A 21,349-nucleotide genomic window follows, 5' to 3' on the forward strand; every position below is an offset into this window, starting at 1 on the left:
CTTCCTCAAAAGTTACCATGGAACCCTGAGCTGCTTCTCTAAATAATGCTTTCCTTCCCATGTCTACCAGTGTATGTCGGGGTTTATTTGCAGTTGTGCTGTAGTCTTTCCATTTTTGGGAGACACTGAAAGTTTAGGATATTTTTAACCTAGCTCTACTTTAAACTACTTTACAATTGTATCTGTAACCTGTAATCACATTATAGTTCATTTAAAGCCGTACCAAAGTATTTTTGGACAATAAGTCACACCAACTCAGCCACACTCACAAAGATTCTCACATTCATACACCAGTATACCAATATACAAGGGGGAGGAGGGAGGAATTTACATGTATTTCTCACAGTCTGACCAGTCATTAAACTAGATGATTAGCTACATTTACTCAACACCATCTGTGTCCGTGTGAGAATGTTCAGCACTACAGGGATGTTGTAAATTTCTTTTTTACATCAAATTGACTATCTTATGACTAACTTGACATTAACAGCATGTCTTAAATAATGCATCATTTTGAAAATATCCCTCTAAATTTTCTAAAAACCAAGATATAATTTATTTTATTTTTTTAAAGTACAGAAAAAAGAGCCTAAAGTCCAAACTGGTTTGGAAAATCCTCTACGAATGTCATGTTTTGTTGAAGTTTTTTGACCCACATGCAGAATCTTACAAGAAATGGTGTAGAGAAAAGATACAGAGGTTAATTCTAAGATATTACCATTATTACAACACGGATAAATAAGTATAAACTTGAGAGGATTCAGGTCCAGGGATTCAGTGGTGTGTAGAACGGAGAGGGAGAATTAGAATTAGGTCTCTAAGGTTGGATATTGCCTGTTTGGTGCCCTAGGCAAACAACCCAACCACCACAAGCATCACAGACAAATGAAAGACACTGAAATATATAAAAAGATAAAATTGCATCAAGACACAAACAAACATTAATACTGTGCAAGTTAAAAGTAAAAAATACAAATACAAAACATTGTACAAATAAATAAAATAATAAATAAATAAAAATACTGCATTTCTAAATTGTACCAATATGTAACGAGTACCATAATATGGAGACAAATTTCTGCCAAAACGTTGCACACAAAAAAAAGTTTTGCACACAAATAAAACTTGTTTTGCACACAAAAAGATATGTTTCACACAAAAAAAATTGTTTTGCAAACTGTTCGCCAACCTTGCACTCAAAATATCATTTATAAGTTTTCCTCGAGCACAAAACGGTCTCTGCTCGAGTACGAAACAATCCCACTACCGCTGCGGGAAATTTGTGCCAAAAGTCACATGATGCATTGAGTTGTTGTTGTTGTTGTTCAGACTTCCCGACAGCAGGGGGCGCACCCGAAAGAAACTGAAACGCGCCGGTTTGGCTGAAGAAGAAAAACGTGACATCACAGCTAACAGCATTAGCACCCCACAGGTAACTTTCAAAGCTTTCCCGGTGAAAAAGTAATAGCTCACTGATAGATCATGTAAGATTTCAGTTAAAGGCACTGTTTAGTTTTATCTCTGATCTAAAAATGCTGTGTAACGGACTTTTGAAAAATAACGTATTTAAACCATGATTTAATTCTTCTTTCAGAATTCAACGTGTTTGGAGAGACGTGTGGTGCGCAGGAACAAACATATACAACAATGTGCTGCACTCAGGAGAGGACAACAGTTTGCTTGAGCTGTCAAACATGTTAGATAACTTCTGTTGTCACTATTTATTTATCCCAAGACTACAACTAAGTTTTCACACCATCAGCAGTGGCTGAGATGACCATTCACTCAGAACTGAGAGGAATCTGACACTTATGGGAGATGGGAAGCATCCAGCAGGCTGTGGTAGAACCAGAAATCACAGAGGTAAGATGGATTTTTTTTTGTGTGCGTGCTATTATAGTTTCTCACAATGCATTTATTTCAAACCAGAAATTAATTTTTCTGATCATTCCAATACAACAAAACATCGAAAACATCAGAGAGGTGGCATTGAAACTGTTTTCTTTGAAATGTGTTTATTATTAAAATAATTAATGGATTTTGGAGTCTTTTTTTCAATCCTTAGCTCCATGAATTAAATTATATTCAGTAAGTTGTAGCAACAGAATCATGGCCTCTTTTTTATTCTCTATATATCTCCATCTTTCTTGCAGGGACTCTGCCTGCCTCATATTGACAGTGGACTGCTGGATGACCCACACTGTGGGGTCACTATTCCTGAAACTGGCAATGTGTTGAGCCCCAAACAACTGGTAGCACTGAGGGCAGCCATGGATGCACTGGGACATTCTGAATCACACGGTTCAGATATATATATATATATATATATATATATATATATATATATATATATATATATATATATATATATATATATATATTTATATATAAATGTTGCTACTGTCCAGTATGACTAACACTTTACGAGTTTAATCTTATTTTGGTTACCATTGTTGCAAAAGGTTTTCAAGTAATAAAATCTAGCCAGGAAAATGTAACTAAGTTAGTGTATTCACTGAATAAAAATGTAGAATTGCTAGGATTGTGATAGTAAATGTGTAAGGTACTGTATAAACCTTTTGAAAATGCTGAGGTTATTGAAAAAAAGGGGCACATGACCCCTTTTTTTACTAAAACTGAGGATGCAAACATTGTGAGACAATTAAACAGTCCTTTATTTTCCACATTGCATAATAAACATACCCTTTGATAAACTCTTCATTTCCAATTCTTACCAATATTAATCAAAGTGAATACACCTTTTTCACAAGGATTGCTTTTATTGTTGAAATTAAGACTGAAAGAACTCCATTAATTCTCCAGGTTTTTCCCAGTAAACAATCCATATATTAACAATAAAACGGGCTGTATTAAAAAAAACTGGCTGATGAAATGGATGAAGCCAAAAACAGGACTATGAAAAACAATTTCTGCATGTAAGACTGTCAGGAAATTTAGAACAATCTCAAACCTGGCCTTTTTTTTCCTAACTTTTTTTTTTTTTAGCCTAAAGGGCTCCACTAAGAGCTATGAAGGACATGCTGCAACAGTTACTGATCAAAGTAGTTAATACTGGGAACTAAAACGGTTACATATTAAGTTATTTTTTAAAAAGCCCAACTCCTCATGTGTTTAAAGATTCCATCAAATCCTGAATTGTTCAAGTCTTGGTAGTCTCGTGATGGAAGTCGACCTGGTAGACTACCAGAGTTTATGTAGGAGCCTTCCATCCAGCCCAGAACTTTGATGGCCTTCACCTCATCAGTGGGTGCTGGAAAACAGATATGTGTTATTGTTATGTAAAGGATAATACTGTTAAAGAAAAAAATAAATCACCACTTCGATGAAAACAAACTTTTCAAGAAAATATCTGCTCATGTGGCTAATTCCAGCTGTGGTTTTTGCCATGGCCAAACCAATTTTATTAAGTGCACAACACATATTTGCAATTGGGCACAGATGACCTCATTTTTACTTTGAAGAAATTAAGGAGTTAGAAAGGTAGTGAGATATGATCTAGATCTGCTGCTATATGCTTTACTTGTAAAATTCATATTTATGTTAGAAAACGCAATTTTTAATTAATTTCCTTACCAATTTTCATATAATCAATATCCACTCGTTGCAATTATTTTAAATTCATTAAGAATTCGTTTTGCACATAAGCATACATGCATTGGTTTGACAGTTTTAGGATAAATTACCAAATCCAAACACCAATTTAGATTTACACCAATAAGAACAATAGACAGTCATTTGAAAACAACACAAAAACCACATGATAATCTGTTAACAATGCATTTATCTGGGTATCCACTCAGGTACTATTTATTTGACACAGCACAGTAAAAGCAGAAGCCAACCACAGTGGCTGCATTACAAAGCAAAAGTTGTTTTAGCATGGCGTTCAACCTAAGGCAAGCTTTCATGTTATTTGCTCTAAAAAGTAACATGGTCCCTTACTGTAACATTGCAGGGCCTTTAACTGAAATCTTACATGATCTATCACCATAGTGAGCTATTACTTTTTCACCGGGAAAGCTTTGAAAGTTACCTGTGGGGTGCTAATGCTGTTAGCTGTGATGTCACGTTTTTCTTCTTCAGCCAAACCGGCGCGTTTCAGTTTCTTTCGGGTGCGCCCCCTGCTGTCGGGAAGTCTGAACAACAACAACAACAACTCAATGCATCACGTGACTTTTGGCACAAATTTCCCGCAGCGGTAGTGGGATTGTTTCGTACTCGAGCAGAGGCTGTTTTGTGCGAGCAGAGACCGTTTTGTGCTCGAGGAAAACTTATAAATGATATTTTGAGTGCAAGGTTGGCGAACAGTTTGCAAAACATTTTTTTTGTGTGAAACAAATCTTTTTGTGTGCAAACAAGTTTTGTTTGTGTGCAAAACTTTTTTTTGTGTACAACGTTTTGGCAGAAATTTGTCTCCATAGTACCAGGCTTCCAGACCCGTCAGCAGCAGATGCAGCTGAAAACCAGCATGTAAATGAGCACATCGGAGACGCAGTTTGTGTTACTCCAGTTTCTCTCAGCTTATTAATTGAACAAACCAGCTCATTTAACTGTCAATACAGCCCAATTTACAGTTCAGTAATTTACTGTACATATTACACATATTCCATCACAGACATAAACATCAACATTAGGTTTCCTTAAACCAGAAACAATCCTATAACATATTTTGTCATAATTCCCTCAGGTAACATGTACCTTCAATTCACTGCTCTTTGTGTGCACATTTAATCACACACAGTGACATATTTCATGGGCAAGTATCTTACAGTTATTGTAAACTGGCATAACTATCTTAGAATTCAAACTACTTTAATTAAGTGAAGTTTAACCTTCCATCACTGTGTTTATAACAAAAATAAACCATGGAGCCTGATAACAGCATATTACTCTCATACCATGGAATATATGAAGAGTTTCATCGCAAAACGAGATATATCCATTTTAGCATTTTTGAGAAAAATTACTTTTTTTACTATAATCATATATAACAAAGGAAGAAAACCATATTAACTTTTTTAAAACAATTTATATAAAACACTGTGTAGTGACTGTAAAACTGTAGTAGCTTAGTATTTCACCATCCTAACTGAACAGAATAAGCAAATTGCTCAAAGTCAAAGTGCATCATCAGAACAAACAACCTTCATAAACTCCTCATTCCTCATTTTCAGTCTCCCGGTTAGAATGAACATCACTGTCAACCTCGGTGTTATAACTTGCACAAGACAAAGCTTGGCGATAGAACTCAGTGACATCGGCTGAAGCTCCAATTTCAGACAGAAGGTTTTCAACGTCAGTCTATTTTGCTGCCTTCACAGTAGACACCATCTCAAGAGGCTTTGGGTTGAACTTCCTCCATTGCTTTCCACGTTTTAGAACAGAATGGTAGCAATATTCTGCAGAATAGGACGTTTTATAACCAATCTGATCATTCCTGATACACAGCATCCGGGCGTCACTCAGCTTGAATGACCTTTGTGATTTAACAAAGTTTTGTGTTTCAGATTTAAAGTCTCATGCATTCCAATCAGTGCCATAGATGTGCAAGTTACCGTGCTTACGTAATATTGCATAGTAGTCTTTTGGGTGCAGGATTGCATCCTGTTTACGTATCATCTGCTCAATCCGCCCAAACACTCTGTCAGCTGGCAGAAAACTATGTCCACGAATGGGGAATGTGAATTCAATTTCAGTGTCAGGAAATGCAGACTTTCGTAAGGCACAGAGCATGGACAGTACATTCATATTCTTGTTCTGCCCAAAGCAGGAGTCACTGAACAGTCTGAGTTTAGTTTTTTGATGCAGAATACCATTCAACCGAACTCGAAAGCAGTCGTCCAGTGCAGAGGCAATCATGTTTGAGTCCTTTTTTTTTTCATGCTCCATCCACACATAAAGATGGACATCATTTTTCGTTTGAAAAATGATGTCCATGAAAAGACAAAAGCCAAGCCCAAAAAAGCAAATTCATGTTCAAAAACAAACCCCCGCCCAAAAAAAAAAAAATCACAACCGGCAACTCACAAATGTTACAGGTGACTTTAGAGAGAAGCAGGCCCAAAGCCGCTTATTATTAGCAGACTATGCAACACTGAAGCTCACATAAACACCCCTCATGGATTGTATGATTTTTTCCCCCCCTGAGAAAAAGCCACATAAATGTAGCCTACCTGCACAGATGTTGCAGTCGCTGGTATTGGGTCTGGGGGTTCAAGTGTTGGCTCCTTACCACAGTAGAAATGTAAAGACCACATTTAGGTGTCTTTGGTCAGATTCCTCAGTAAAGTCCTCTCGGTTACAAGCTCATATCCAACACTGACATTTCTTGCCAGTCCTTCAAAATTCCCTCCATTAGTTACAGTCGTCATATTGTGAGTCACTCCTACAGATACAGGTAAACAATTCAAGGTGGCCAGGGCGCATGCGAGCAGGCACTGCATCAGCGTAGGGTCCTCCCATCCCCCGCTTCCTCCCCTCTTCTGTTACAGCCTGTCTGTCAGAGAACCACGGCAGAAAGCTACAGTATATGCACAGCTGCAGGCAGAGGGCACCAAATATCCAGAGGTGGAGTAGGACATTAGGTGCTGTCAACATTGTCAGTCCGGGGGGATTTTATACCACCCTAGATGAAAAACTGCCTCGGACGGCTGCCCAGGTCAACCATATCAGAAACTGCCCCTGGTAGTTGGAGACCAAATCACTCAACGCTGAGTCAGTGTCTCGCTCCAGCTGTCACTGAGTTGGGATTCGTAAACCTTCTGAACCGCTGTGCTGCCGCCGTACTGACGAATCAGTACGAATCACTGAGATTCGTTCAGCGTGAACGTGACAGCCTGTGTACCGTGTGCTGCCGTGAACGAGACAAGTGGAGCCTGATTCGTGTAATACGCAAATCTTACTGAGAGTGGCACTGTGTCACTGATTCTGACAGTACACCAAGGACTGAGATGGACGGTCAGATGTGATTTGGGATCAATAATGCAGTCATTTATGTATATCACTGTTTTCTAATGTAATCTTTTTTTGAGGTAATTATATATTTTTAAGAAAGGATTGATTTTTGGGTTCACACTCCGTTCCAGTAGGTGGTGGAAATGCACCTTTAAGTTATTTGCTAACTGCCATTAAAAATCCCAAAATAAGAACAAGATAGATTTTTGATCCAGAAGTTTTATTCAATGATGTATTTTTGCCTGTTTCCCAAAAATTCCAGTATGGATTTGAAAATGGAAGCAGAGCTGCTCCGTGACTGCAGGGTCTTCAGATGGATCCTCTCTCTTGCGGTTAAGGACTGTGTTTGTTTTTCACAACCAACTTTTTAATCCAAAAGTTGTATTTTAAGATGTGTCTTTTTACCTTTTTTCAGTCTGAGCTGACTGACTTCTGGTTGCTTGAACTTCAAAGTAAGGTAAGGGGTGAGCCTGAAAGGGCGGTTTTATCTTTATTACTTGTTTTAACTGTAAAGAAACAAAACAGGATGTTAAAGTTATATAGATAGCACCCTTAGAGTAACTATAGCCATGCTTATTCCTTATTTTTAATGTAAAGGAACAGATAATGCTGTTACAGCTCCATTAATAGCACACTAAGCCATGATAATTGCCTAATATATTGTAAGGAAATGAAAATGTAGCTATAGGAACTTAATTATTTGGTGAATAAAAATTTGAACAAATAATTTTAATGTATTGATTCTATTCACTTAAAAAAACCATAGTACCCATCACTCCTGCTCTATGGGACCATGGGACCCAGGATTTCTTCTGTTCTCCTCTCTTGGTGGATACCTGGCCTCTATGCTCCATGGGCTTGCTGGTTTCCTTGCTCTTGGGATCCTTTGCCTGGTTTTAAACTGTGGAGGGGAAGGGTGGTAAGGCAAGGCAAGGCAAGGCAAGGCAAATTTATTTATATAGCACAATTCAGTACAAGACAATACAAAGTACAAAGTGCTCTTTACAAATGTGTAAAGAGGTAGGCCTCTGTACACATCCCTGATCACACTCCATGTAAGGCAGGGATCATCAACTCCACTTCTTGATTCGAATAATCAGGTCATTAGCAGGACTCTGGAGAACTTGACTGCATGCTCAGGAGGTAATTCAGCCATTTGATTCAGGTGTGTTGGATTAGGGACAAATCTAAAGGTTTAAGGACACCAGCCCTCGAGGACTGGAGTTGACTATCCCTGATGTAAGGCCTACACCACATATTTAGCATGTCCACATGCACATTTATTCACTCATGACACAATTGCCGTGCTGCCCTGTGGCTTTGCTCCATGTCTTGCTGCCGGTGTCGTTGCTGTTTTTAGTTGGGTTTTTTGTTAGTTTTGTCTCTTAGCAGGTGCTCATTGGCTGTCTTTCCCCAGTTTCCCCATGATGGCCATAGGAGGACATTTTGTAACAGCTGGTTGTCAGGTGTTGACATGTTTGGCTATGTTTTCTTTGTGTCCCTGCTCTCTCTTTCTTCCTTCCTTTCTCTTACTCTGTCCTTGTTATTCTTCTTTCCCTCTTCCTCATTCACATTTGACATGTTTGTGCAACAGCAATATAATAAATCATAGTATAAAGCCTCCCTTGGTAAAGCAGATATGTTTGGCATAACTAACAGCCAGAGCATCCCCTCTGCTTGCCATGAACATGTTTTTTAAACATGACTAGAGACAAAACTTCCCAGTGGACTGACGGAAGGAATTACTGACAGGTGTGGAGTCAGCCACGAGCCAGCCGTGCCCGCCGGGGGAGATTCTCTATAGAAAAAGAGGACTCACACCAACACAAACACACACTCACACCAGGATCTTGACAATAAAGCCAATGCTTTAGGAATCAATGGCATGGAGGAAATCAGAGAGCCATGTCTAAGTTAGTGTGTGTCTCGTAATTAAACAAATGTATTGTTTCATGAGCTTGGTGTGGACACCCAGCTCCTACGCCAGTGATAACAAAGACAGATGGATTTCTACATAACGAGAGCTGTGTTGCAAAACCAGATGGACACAGTCAAAGAAAAACATTGTGCCAGTGCACAGGTGCTTTTTAACTATCCCCCTGAAAATACAGCAAAAAGTCTTTGCTTTCCCTATAACAAGTCTCCTATGGGCTTAACAGTGAGAGGCTCAGATTAACTGATAAGCAGACAGACAGATTTTCACAGAGACGGGGGATAGGAGGAGAAGAGCACATGAAAAGAGCAAAGACTTTCAATTCAACTAAGAAGCTTACTCCGAGTCAAAGGACTCCTTTTGGTGTCCGACGGTTTCTTATGAATGCTGACAGGATAGATTATCTTGACAGCAAAGGGGTCAGAGAGAATGTCATGTCATGTCTGTCTTTGAGCACAAAAACCAAACAATTCCTCCCATCAATATGCCTCCCTGTGCAATAAGTCATTGCCAGATATAAAATGTTACACGACATTGCTGGTGAAAAGGTGTTTTGCTATTTTTGTCTGAGACAGAGGCCCTTTACTGTGGAGAAAAAAAGAGGCCCTTTGACAGGAATGGAAAGTGATCCGTGCGTTTTCATGTCCTGTCCAAAGGCTCAGAGTGCTCCTGTTTAAGCAAATCAATATGAAATATTGATAGTGTCACACATTGTTGTTTACCATGTATAATATAAACCACAATCTGTAATAGAATAACTGCAACTGCAGTTAGAAATGTGCAAATATGTATTAAAATGTGAGCATGTGTCTTTGTACATTAATATCTACACTCTAAAAGGCAGCAAACTACATTATAACCATACAGGCAGCTTAAAAACAGAAAGCTACTGTAGTGTTTGCCAAGATTGCTGCAATGGGCTTTTTTTCTGGATAGTAATAAATTATTTTGTATGTACCAATCTGGCAAAACATTATGACCACTAAAAGCTGTCGTAAGACTGATTATCTTTTTATCATTGCATCTGTTAGTGGGTGAGATAAATTGTTGCCAACAGAGTATAGACTTTGAGATTGTATTCCCTAATAACAACGGCCACATTTAGAAGCATACAGATAATATACAGTGTCACAAGTCAAAACTGGTCCTGGTATGAGAACCTCAACGAGTTTTAGGTGCTCATTTTTCCAAATTCGCCAGTTCTCAATCCAATCGAGCATCTGTAGAAATGCTGGATTAACAAATCCGATACATGGTGGCCTGAACAATTTATAGAAGTGAAAAGGGCCTGCTGCTAACACCTTGGTGCCGGATACCACAGCACACCTTCAGGGGTCTTATGTAGTCCATGCCTCCAAAAGGTCAGGGCTGTATTGGGTGGAACAACTCGCTATTTTTGTCAGAAAAACCAGACTGAGAACCCAAATTCATTTATTTATTTATTTTAATAAATCGATTAATCGGTCAATTATTTTAACGATGAATCGATGAATCTGGCGACATAAAAAAATTGTTGTATTTCCATTTCTTTTTTCCAAAATAGAACATTTGGACTAACAGAGCTAATAAGCACACAAAAAACAAGTTGCTACTTAGATGTTCTTTTACAATAATATTAGGTAATAAATATTTTTGCTTCAAATAAAGAAGATTATGTTGACTAGATAGTAAGTCAAGCATTTAATAATCAATATTGCCTATATGAACAGCGATTTAACACAACAGTGAGGCTGTAAAACTGGGGTGTCAAATGTGGTTTGGTTGAATCTCACTCTTGTGCACCTGGGGAAAATAATCGGGCATAACAATGAAACCAGTGCAAAAACACCACTTCTGACAATCAAATAAACCTCCAGCCCATTTCACAGATTGTTTCAGCAGAAATTGCATTTTATGCAAATACTACACGCTACATTTGTCCTTCTACATATTTTACTTCCAAGAATGTTTGTTCTATGAGTTTTTCGTAAAAAAGGGTGCTAGATATTGAATACTTTTTATTTGTTCTGAGAGTTTTGCAATTCTTGAGGGTGTCCTTTAGAGATGCCCATGTCTCATTTTTCTGTAAGTGTTTTTGTTTGGCTTATCATTCTGAGTGTTTCACCAAAATTTCAATTATAGTTACATAACAATAAAGACTCTTGATTCTTAAAAAGGTAGTTTAGAGCCCTGCTCCTATCTCCCATACAGTACCTTCACTCGGGCTTTGCCATAAAGTTAAAACTTAAATCTTAATCAACAAATTATTACCATCAGAATTAAATTGTATTCTAATTGAGAGGTTTGATTTATGCATTTGGAGGTTGGGCTGCAGCGCCGTGCAGCACAGAGCATTTTGGGATGATCATTTCCTCCCGTTCTCTCAACAGCAACAGCAGGAGTTCTCCACCATCTCAGAACCTGGTGTGGGTCCATTCTGTGCGCTCATGGCAGTCAGCACCAACGCACCTCCGTGTTTGTTGTTTTTTTCTGTTGTTTTCTTAAAATTCAACAACTCTGCTAATGTCAGAGTTTCTCCTTTGAATAAATCTTGGTGCAAAAATGCATGTCATGATCGTATTATATTATACTTTCTTTCCTTTTAATCCGAACACATTTCAATCCAATTAGGGAATGTTGCGCATGTAAACATAGCTCCTGTCATTAACCAGCTAACAAACAGACGTTCAGGCGACACCCCAAAGCACAAGCCAGCCCACAAGCCAAGCACTGTTGGCGTTTCCTCACTTTGAAACGGAGCAAACGTCAGATATAGTAATGACTTACCTGCTGTTGAGCTCCCATCACCCTCATCATGTTGTTTCAGCTCCTGTATCATCACTGTGGCGTTCCCATGCCATGTCAAATCTCGCATGTTACTTTTGTTTTTTTGTGAAGCACAACATGCTCCCTATCTTTTGAGGACTTAGTCCGAGCCATGTTCTCTGTGTCTACAGTAGTAGAATTTACTACAAAATATCAGTAATTGAAAATACCGCCTCCGCCTTGCTGCTTTCAACTCACTCTGCAGCCAGTCAGCGTTGACGATCTGAACCTTGTTGTGGTTTCTCATAGCAGCTGCTGCTTGCGGCATAATTTGAAATTGGGATTGGCTAAAACCAACCTTTGGTAGACGGGCTCTCGCTTTTGAGAGTTTTGCTGAATGTCCTTCCTTTTCCCAAATTCAGTGGGAGCAGTCCCAGACTGATAATGTGCAGAACGTAGAGTGCTACACATTATCAGTCTGGCTGGCCAGGTTCGAATTGTCCAACTAAAAGCTGCTTTTGTCACCAGATTAATGACATAAAATCAAATAAATCCATGCCTCCCCCCAGAATATTAGTAAGGCTGCATTTCAGACAATGAAAAAGAAGCATAAAAAGCTGAAAAGATGATGTAGAGTACAACTTGTATCAGACCCAAGCCTGATCAGACGTGTGGGCACAGAGCCTTCATGCTGAATTTATTCCATTCTTTGTCTGCTCCTGTAACATCTCCAGACAAGCAGTCAACAGCCTCATTGTCTCTCCCAGGCTTGCTCTGTTTCCAAAGGCTGAATGTGTGTTGGATGTTGGCCATCCGTGGTGAGCACTGTCCAACTTTGTGTGCTGAGGAGATTGTTGTCAGCACTGACTGCAAATCAGGTACCATACAAACATATGTGGAGCTTGTTATCAACAGGCTAGATTAATGCCAAGTATTTATTTCAGTGATGGGCTTTATTTTGTTATGTGGTTGCAATGCACAGTGAGCTTTTGGCATCAGAGTTGCTCAGAAATCTCATCTTTTGCAAAATATTTAACTTTAATCTGAGCAAAAGAAGGCCTTATCATTACATTAATTTGTCATAATAAACTTCTATACAACATATTGGGTGCCTAAAACTACCAGAACACTCAGCGACTATGACTCTGAAGCTGTTGGGATTACCTGTTGATTTGGATATCTGTAAACACATGTTCATGTAACTTCTAAAATTATTATCTTTTTTTGCAAGTTTAGAACTTGATACAATTTTGAAATTAATGCCTTCTTAGGATTTCCCTTAGATTATTACAGATCCCTTGATCAGATCTTCTGCTTCACAGCCGGTGGTATATCCTCTCTGTTGCTGTGGAACACCTCTCATCCTAAAAAACAACAAGGTTTGACAAAATGGAAGAAGGTATTTTACTTTGCAGCTATCTAATGCAACTTGGCTCTTTTTTTTAAGCTTCTTCTGGTTGCACCTGTGTGCTGGCTAACAATGGCTCTGAATAGAGTCAGACAAAAGTTGGGATGAACTAAGCAAGTCACAACCATCATGTGTTATACGTTTGGTAATGTCTTGCATTACCAAACGAAGAAGGGGTCATTCACAATTTTCAGCCTTTTCTAAAGTGTACAAATCGTATGCTTGGGAGGGTGTGTGTGTGTGTGTGTGTGTGTGTGTGTGCAAGGGCATCGACTTACGAAACACAGAGGTTGCAAAGTGAAAGGTGCATTTAATGTCATTTGAAGTTATACAACTAGTCCATAGATATCAACAAAAACTGCATGTGCATGTGATTGTGACAGGTTATCCACGTGTTGTTGTTTTTTTAGGTATATTTTCTACTTACAGGGGTTGGACAATGAAACTGAAACACCTGGTTTTAGACCACAATAATTTATTAGTATGGTGTAGGGCCTCCTTTTGCGGCCAATACAGCGTGCGTCAATTCGTCTTGGGAATGACATATACAAGTCCTGCACAGTGGTCAGAGGGATTTTAAGCCATTCTTCTTGCAGGATAGTGGCCAGGTCACGACATGATGCTGGTGGAGGAAAATGTTTCCTGACTCGCTCCTCCAAAACACCCCAAAGTGGCTCAATAATATTTAGATCTGGTGACTGTGCAGGCCATGGGAGATGTTCAACTTCACTTTCATGTTCATCAAACCAATCTTTCACCAGTCTTTCTGTGTGTATTGGTGCATTGTCATCCTGATACACGGCACCTCCTTCAGGATACAATGTTTGAACCATTGGATGCACATGGTCCTCCAGAATGGTTCGGTAGTCCTTGGTAGTGATGCGCCCATCTAGCACAAGTATGGGGCCAAGGGAATGCCATGATATGGCAGCCCAAACCATCACTGATCCATCCCCATGCTTCACTCTGGGCATGCAACAGTCTGGGTGGTACGCTTCTTTTGGGCTTCTCCACACCGTAACTCTCCCGGATGTGGGGAAAACAGTAAAGGTGGACTCATCAGAGAACAATACATGTTTCAAATTGTCTACAGCCTAAGATTTGCGCTCCTTGCACCATTGAAACCGACGTTTGGCATTGGCACGAGTGACCAAAGGTTTGGCTATAGCAGCCCGGCTGTGTATATTGACCCTGTGGAGCTCCCGACGGACAGTTTTGGTTGAAACAGGAGAGTTGAGGTGCACATTTAATTCTGCCGTGATTTGGGGAGCCGTGGTTTTATGTTTTTTGGATACAATCCGGGTTAGCACCCGAACATCTCTTTCAGACAGCTTCCTCTTACGTCCACAGTTAATCCTGTTGGATGTGGTTCGTCCTTCTTGGTGGTATGCTGACATTACCCTGGATACCGTGGCTCTTGATACATCACAAATACTTGCTGTCTTGGTCACAGATGCGCCAGCAAGACGTGCACCAACAATTTGTCCGCTTTTGAACTCTGGTATGTCCCCCATAATGTTGTGTGCATTGCAATATTTTGAGGAGCAAAACTGTGCTCTTACCCTGCTAATTGGACCTTCACACTCTGCTCTTATTGGTTCAATGTGCAATTAATGAAGATTGGCCACTAGGCTGGTCCAATTTAGCCATGAAACCTCCCACACTAAAATGAGAGATGTTTCAGTTTCATTGTCCAACCCCTGTACTAGACAGTGTTTGATGCAAAGTAGAAAAGCAACATCAATGTTCAGTCATTTTATTTTTCTGTCATACTGGTAACCCATGATGATTCATGATCAGACCATTCTGATCTGGAAAAATAAATATTTATTTTGTAATTTTCTGTTCTGAACTGTTCTGACGTACATGTTTTACAAAATGTGCAGTGACAACAATCATATCAAACCATAGCCCCATATGTACATAGGTTATATATCTCAAATATATTAATTATAAAAAAGAGTATGTTTCAAAGACTTTAAAATGTTGAGAATAGTGAACAACAGCAAGTATGCTTACTAATGTAATTTGGACATGAATTCAGACTGGAAAAATCACCTGCATTCCCCGACTATCTAATCATGCGCCTGTGATCCAGCCAAACTGCATTAAGTCCTCTTCTTACCTCAGCCAATCATTCTGCAAGGCTTTGCTTATAAAGCCTTCCATTCACGGATTCTCGTACTCTTCTGCTGAGCTTTGACCCACCACTACCTCATCTCCTCTTTTGCGCTCTCAGGCTACTCCAGGCTCCGCCTGGCTCACCTTGGCTCCCTTCTCAACTCCGGCCTCCACCACTAGTGTCCAGACCCCAGTAATTAGTACTTCACTAATCCTAATCTTAAAATTGAACATCCAGGCTCATAGCCATTCACAGCTTTTACATCTTCTGCCCATGTCCGATTGCCAAAGAACTCTTACTGATTTTTGTCAATAAATCTGTCTAATTGCCTTCTCTGTCAACCTTTCCAGGTTGAAATAGCTTCATGATTGATTTTATATATAAACACTCAATTTCAGTTAGAGAATTAATATTGTTATTGTGAGAATAGATGCATTCTTATAATAAGCAAATCTCATTCCTTTCTTTTAAATAGTGGGCATGCAATTAGATGACTGGATAAGTAAAATAATTTACCCTGGATTACTTGAAAATCTTTACACTAAACAGAACATGCTTTATTATTGAGACTGATCTTTAACACTGAAAGGCAATATATCTTATCCGACCATCTTCAAGGATTTTCAGAGAAATATTCAGGACTACTTCAATCTTGCCCTGAGCTACAAGTTTGCACATCACACATTTTCTACTAGTCAAGACAGAAATAAGACAGAGACAAAATATCATCCAATGGGAAGCTTCAAAAGAAGCCAGAATCCAAACCTGTGCAGAAGGGTGATGATAAAGTTTGGAAGGTTGCTTTCCTTCTGCTCTGGGAGGAACCATTTTCTTATGAAACTCATGAAGGTAACTCTGACATATTTCCTGTGGTTGTATAGCAACAGGGAAAACTGCAGAGTCTCAAAGTCAGCAGGTGCTTTACATTGATCTTGTTTGGTGGTGATGTCTTCTTCAGACATAAAGTAAGCCCCATGTTTGACTTGTGGTTGGAAAACTGACATTTATCACTGGAAATTTTGGAGTTGCCCTCCTCTATGCTGTGAAAAAACTTCATCATGCATTCTTTGTGTTGTTCTAGGGTGTGATTCAACATAGATATTCAGATATACTTAACCTTGCCATATATTCATGAATCCAATTTTTCCAAACCCATCTTCTTCAGAATAAGGCACAGATTCAAATAAATAATATGGTGAAATGGAATAAATAGAAATAGAAACCCATTTTGAAGTCCTGCCCCATCATAGAAATGTATGTGTAAGACATGATTTTTTTAGAACATTTTGTAATTGTCAATGAACAGCTTTATTTTTCCTGTAAGCAGAATTGATCAATATCAACTGATGCCAGACATCTAATTCTAGATACTAGACAAAGACTGTAGAAACTAGGTGATTACATCTGATTGTGAATGTGGGCAAATCCTTAGGAAACAAATCCGTCCATTGATTTTCCGTGCGCAGCAAATACTGCTCAGGGTCAAAGGGGGTCTGGAGCTTGTTCCTGCAGTAATTAGGCAAGAGGTGGGGTACACCCTGGGCAGGCCCCCCCCTCAAGAAACAAATAAATATATTGAGTACAATAGAAAAATCCTTTATTGCCCCTCAGTGGGGAAATTCAGGTGCACCAGCAGCAAAGGGAAAGACAAATGGACCATGCAGATGCACATGAAGGTAAAATATACAAACAAAAACTAAGGCTAATAGACTGTGTAAAAAAACAATTTAACAACATAAAACACAGTGTACTCAGAAAAAAGAAATGTGTAACAGGGTAGGGTGGTTTAGAAAATGTACAAAACATGCACGTGTATTTTTGCATGAAAAACAGTGCCAGCACAGTTCCTTGCAGGGCCCTTGTCCTGCAGACCAACCTGTCGGAGACACTGCTGTGTCCTCACATCCAGCCATTAAGGTTATCCGGTATCCACTATGACAGCAGGTTCACTCCAGTCAGCTCCAGCTTGTCCTTCAGAATCATTGGCTGGATATTATTAAAACTACCGGAGAAATCAATGAACATAAGCCTCACTGTGGTTCCAGGCTTCTCCAGGTTGGTCAGAGATTGGTGCAGGAGGTATGATGACATCTTCCATCCTGATGCCAGGTTGGTGGGCAAACTGTAACAGATTCAACAAAGCTTTCACCAGTGGGTGAAGTGGGCGAAGATGGTTGAGGATCAACCTCTGAATCATCTTCATCAGATGTGTGGTTAGTACTACTGGCCTGAATCTGTTAAGGTCCTTTGGATACGTAGTCTTTGGCACTGGTAATACGCAGAAGGCATTCCACAGCTCGGGTACCTTCCCCAGCTCCAGGTTAATGTTGAACATGTAATCCATGATGCCACACAGTTGAACTGCACTGCATTTGCACCTTGATCTTTCACATTTAATTTCTCAACCAAACTCTTGAATTGGACAGGATTGTGGCGGGGTAGGGAGGCTATGGGAATGGAGTTCTCTGAAATGGAAGAAGTGGGTGGTTGCTGATAGGTGGGAGGTTTTGGAAAGAAAAGCAGGCAGTCATCAAAGAAAAAAGAGGTGTGGACTAAAGCCCCTTTTACACCGACTCAGTTTTTCTGGGCTCTTCTTGGCTCCACCCATTTGTGAGCATCACAGCAACAGTTTTTTTTTCCCCCAGCCAGAGTGGACTCAAGAGGAGTTTTGATGTGAACACACTGCTTTTCAGTGATTCGTCAACAGCAAGGAGAGACGATAAAGAAACTAAAGCGCGACAACATTCATATTAAGCACCATTATGAATTGGTTAGAGTGGGTCTGACTGAAATATCATTTTACTATTTACAAACCATGAACCACTGCTGAAGGATAAGACAAAAATGAAACAACATTTCAGCTTTCAATTAAATTTTATTTATATAGCGCCAATTTATAATACATGTCATCTCAAGGCACTTTTCAAGGTCAAATTCAATCAAATCATACAGATTGGTCAAAAAGTTTCCTATCTGAGGAAACTCGGTAGATTGCATTGAGTCTTGACAAGAAGACGGGCGCACTGAGAATGAAAGCAGGAAGAAAACTCTGACCAAGCCCTGTTTTTTGATGCAAAGAGCAGTGATTGATTAGAGTTTTTACAGGCCTGCAGCTCTCACAGAGATACATTTTTTAACCTCCTTTTTCTGAATGCATAATGTATTGACTACATTCAGGATAGAAGGACGATTTTACCCAGTATAACAAAAAGTGTTTCTGCAGAGGATTGCCAACTATAGCTTTAATGTCACAAACATGATGTGGGATGGGGAGTTAAAGGCCACACCTCCAAGAAGTGTGTCCCTTTTTCAGGCATTTCTGGGTCAGTTGAAAATCAACTGACTCCAAGTAAAACCGACCAGGGCAGATAAGGGCCAGGATAAAAGCGAGTAAGGGGAAGGGTTGTCTCATTGATCTAACCTGGGGAAGAATTGATTGAGATCATTCACCCGCCCCTAAATCTCCCACAGCCTAGGAGTTTGGTTTGTGACCTGAAATTGTTTTCAGGCTCAGCCAAAACATTCTGATGTTTTTCCTCCATCTACCTCCTGGAGGTATTTTTTTTTTTCCATCTCGGGCCTTCCTTCTCAGCTCCTCCCTGTTTCCTGAACTTAAGCCTCTCTTCATCTCCTTGAGGAGAATCTTTATTTCGGGGTTGATCCATGGATTTGTATTGAAGAAACATTGTACCTTCATGAGGCACACGGTGTTGTCCACACCGAAATTAATGTAGTCCCTGATGCACTCTGTGAGGCTATAAATTTCTTTTTCATCAATAGCGCACAGAGCCCCTATATATTGTTCTTTCCTGATGCACCCATCAACTGCAACGTCATCTGAGCATGTTTGTACAGATGACAGGGCTTATGTTTAGTTTCAATCATGATGAAACCATGAGTTGACTCCTTACATGCACCATTAAAAACTCTACTTTGAATAGATGTTTAGAAAATCAAAGTAAATCAGTAAATCCTTTTTACACCTGAAAAACGTCCTTCGTGCTGAAGATCACCTAAAGTCTACATCTGTACTTTCTTTAATGGGGGATGGTGAAATTTGAAATAGGTTTCAGTTCTTGTTCTACTCATAACATGTGTGGTGGCATATAAAACATGCCACCTGAACGTGGTAAAAAGGTCAAAAAAGCAATTTTCACCAAAGTTGGCCTTTAAGGAGAAGATGTGCTAACTCTTCAGTACCAATATGCAGGTGGAGAAAGCCAAAAACAGACCCAAAAAAATCTCATTAAATAAATGCCATTAGAGAACTCTAAATACATTAAAACTCAGCAAAGTCATTTCCAGCTGTTGAGGGTCTTTATCAAAAAAACTACTGTAATAGAACAGTGTTGTTCACCCTGGAAGATAACCTTCCTTCACTGATGTCTGGTAACTGTTAACTTAGTAAATTTCCTCACAGCAACATAAGTTACAATGCCTTGTAACATGGTAGATGGGTGGGGGGGGCAGAGCTGGGTCCTTCAACTATGAAACTATGGTCAGAATTTTTTATTTTATTTTTCAAAATAATAGCCTGCCTGTTTGTTAAAACAAATATGGACCTGATATTCAATTAATATGAAATGTTGTTTTTAATATTATTTTTCTTTCCTAATTGTTCTTGAAGTAGTAGGGACACGATTGACACAACTTCTCACATTGAGTTTATTAAGCCGGTCCACTAAAGTATAAAGTGCACAGTGCAGTACAGGCAGAGAGATGAATATGAGTGGCCTCGATTCGTCCTTACGCTCAGGGCCAGGCATCCGCTTCATCACTTTGATATTATAAAACGGTACTGTGACTGTCACCTGAGAAACACGTCTCAAGCTGCAGGTACAGCCTAGCGGCTGGTCCTCTCATCTCTGTGTCCTCTGCTTAAATGGCACCAACAAACTCAGCAGTTTCTGTCAGGGACATGTTGTGTATGTTTGCTAGTGGAAGTTATAACTACAGCAGGTCCAACAGGTAAAGTTTGGATGCTGGTTAACATTAATGGTTGCATTGTTTTTTAACTTTCTCTATATTGACATTTCTACTAGGCACTGTCCTCACTGCTGCTCATTCGCACAGGATTTATGACTGGAGGTGAGCAACCGTGAATGGAATGAAGTTACTCCTGTAAAGCCCCAACAGCTAAGGAAAGTTTATGCGCATGTCATTTGAACTGCATATCTAAACACCTTACATTAGCAATCACTACAAAAACCAGCTGCCACAGAGATGCAGAGTGCCAAGATCGATATCATGCATATTTGCACCAATCCAACCATGTCTTCCCCTTTTGTAAAGGCATGTGTTTATGTATTCGCAAAAAATACATTTAATTTCACTTTTAATGTATTTATACTTAAAATTATTTCTGGGAACCAAAGTCACATTTCTTGATTTTGTGCACAAACCTGCCGATAACACTGATTCTACAAAACACAGTTTGAACTGCAGCAGTATGAAAATCCTAAAGGGCCATAATTGCATACATTGAAAAGTCCCAACATTGATATTTATTTGTTGGAAATTTTTATAAAAATTGCAATGCATGCATTAAAATTAACTAATCTATCTTCATGCTAGATAAATGATTCTTTTGTTCTTTAAATTATTTGCAATTAATAAATATTATTACTTCACTGCCAATGTTTGAAGACGTTCTTAATACATTTTATCTCCTTGCCTAATAAATCAAAATCATTCTTGCTACAAGATTACTGAGGCATTCTGCAGCAGAGTTGCAGGTTAACCAGTCAGATGATAGGGTTTGCTTTTTAAAACACAGCAGCACTTTTTCATGATGTACTTTAACACATAAAAAGGTGACTTGAGTTTTGCTTTTTTCACCATATTCACCAAATTTTTATTATACTCCCCAATTTATTTACTGCACTAAAGTAATATATTGAAACGTTAAAAATATATTGAAAAAAATGTTTTATATTTACTTGAAAAACATATTTCCAATTTAAGTATTAAATATAACAATGTACAAATTTAATAACATTTATTTCTACAGCAGAAAAATCATCTAGAAACCGTTTTAAGCAAGAATACAAAAATAAAAATCCAAAGTATGGAGAAACTGTGGGAGCAGGGTCGGTTTAAGGGAGAACATGAATGGACAAAGAAGGCGATAGAATACAGCATAAATCATGTCTTGAAAAGGTAAATG

The 21,349-nt window shown here is 39.1% G+C and overlaps 1 long non-coding RNA gene across 1 annotated transcript; it reads left to right on the plus strand.

Moving 5' to 3' along the window:
• The first annotated feature begins 1,389 nt into the window (after positions 1-1,389).
• On the plus strand, positions 1,390-2,264 carry LOC118563330. The gene is made up of 3 exons (XR_004931148.1): positions 1,390-1,432; positions 1,595-1,863; positions 2,154-2,264. It is a non-coding gene; the product is annotated as an uncharacterized LOC118563330 (long non-coding RNA).
• Positions 2,265-21,349: the final 19,085 nt, after the last annotated feature.

The sequence above is a fragment of the Fundulus heteroclitus genome, chromosome 6, assembly GCF_011125445.2.
Source record: "Fundulus heteroclitus isolate FHET01 chromosome 6, MU-UCD_Fhet_4.1, whole genome shotgun sequence".
In the NCBI taxonomy this organism is placed as follows: Eukaryota; Metazoa; Chordata; class Actinopteri; order Cyprinodontiformes; family Fundulidae; genus Fundulus; species Fundulus heteroclitus.